The sequence below is a fragment of the Callithrix jacchus genome, chromosome 11 (genome assembly GCF_049354715.1).
Source record: "Callithrix jacchus isolate 240 chromosome 11, calJac240_pri, whole genome shotgun sequence".
In the NCBI taxonomy this organism is placed as follows: domain Eukaryota; kingdom Metazoa; phylum Chordata; class Mammalia; order Primates; family Cebidae; genus Callithrix; species Callithrix jacchus.
Genome location: NC_133512.1, coordinates 120,791,801 through 120,793,051, shown reverse-complemented (window position 1 = coordinate 120,793,051; position 1,251 = coordinate 120,791,801). Strand labels below are relative to the sequence as shown.

The 1,251-nt window shown below is 41.2% G+C and overlaps 1 non-coding gene across 1 annotated transcript; it reads right to left on the bottom strand.

The window, feature by feature from the left end:
- Nucleotides 1-788: 788 nt before the first annotated feature.
- LOC118143916 (U6 spliceosomal RNA) lies at nucleotides 789-891 on the bottom strand. Its single transcript, XR_004728401.1, has one exon. It is a non-coding gene; the product is annotated as a U6 spliceosomal RNA (small nuclear RNA).
- Nucleotides 892-1,251: the final 360 nt, after the last annotated feature.

The following is a 1,251-nucleotide window of genomic DNA, read 5'->3' as shown; positions in this document are numbered from 1 at the left end:
TGCAGTGAATTACATTTATAGATTTACATATATTGAACCAGCCTTGCATCCCTGGGATGAAGCCTACTTGATCATGGTGGATATGCTTTTTGATGTTCTGTTGCAATCAGTTTGCCAGTATTTTATTGAAGATATTTGCATCTATGTTAATCATGGATACCAGCCTAAAGTTATCTCTTCTTGTTGAGTTTCTGCCAGGTTTTGGTATCAGGATGATGTTGGTCTCATAAAATGATTTGGGAATGATTCCCTCTTTTTGGATAATTTGGAATGGTTTCAGAAGGAATGGTACCAGCTCCTCTTTGTATGTCTTGTAGAATTTGGCTGTGAACCCATCTGGACCTGGGGGGTTTTTGTTTGTTTGTTTGTTTTTTGAGATGGAGTTTCACTCTTGTTACTCAGGCTGGAGTGCAATGGCACTATCTCAGCTCACTGCAACCTCCGCCTCCTGGGTTCAGGCAATTCTCCTGCCTCAGCCTCCTGAGTAGCTGGGATAGGCACGTGCCACTGTGCCCAGCTAATTTTTTGTATTTTTAGTAGAGACAGGGTTTCACCATGTTGACCAGGATGGTCTCGATCTCGACTTCGGGATCCACTCGCCTCGGCCTCCCAAAGTGCTGGGATTACAGGCGTGAGCCACCGCTCCCTGCCTGGACCTGGGTTTTTTTCGGTTGATAGGCTATTAATTGCTGCCTCAACTTCAGCCCTTGTTATTGGTCTATTCAGGGTTTCGACTTCTTCCTGGTTTAGGCTTGGGAGGATGCAAGTTTCCAGGAATTTATCCATTTCAAAAAATATAACACTTCACGAATTTGCATGTCATCCTTGAGCAGGATGCTAATCTTCTCTGTATCGTTCCAATTTTAGCATATGTGCTGCCGAAGTGAGCACAGAAATTTCTTTAACTTTCTTATTGATGCTGGATATTAGACCTTTTTCTGATGCATAGTTTGCAAAAATGTTCTCCCATTATGTAGGTTGTCTGTTTACTCTGTTGATAGTTTCTTTGTTTCTAAGCATCTTTTTAAGAAAAAAAAAAGTAAAGAACTCAGACATTGTAACATTGCTTTCCACTGGACTAAATTTTGAGTCAGACATATCTTCAGAGGTGGAACATATCAGAGGTCCCTAAACATATCTACTTGTACAGGATCTTGTACATGGCCAGAAGGGGATGTGGAAATAGAGTGTTCTTATTGATGTAGCTGGGTGATACCACAAGCTGATATTTTTTTTCTACTTCAGAATAGA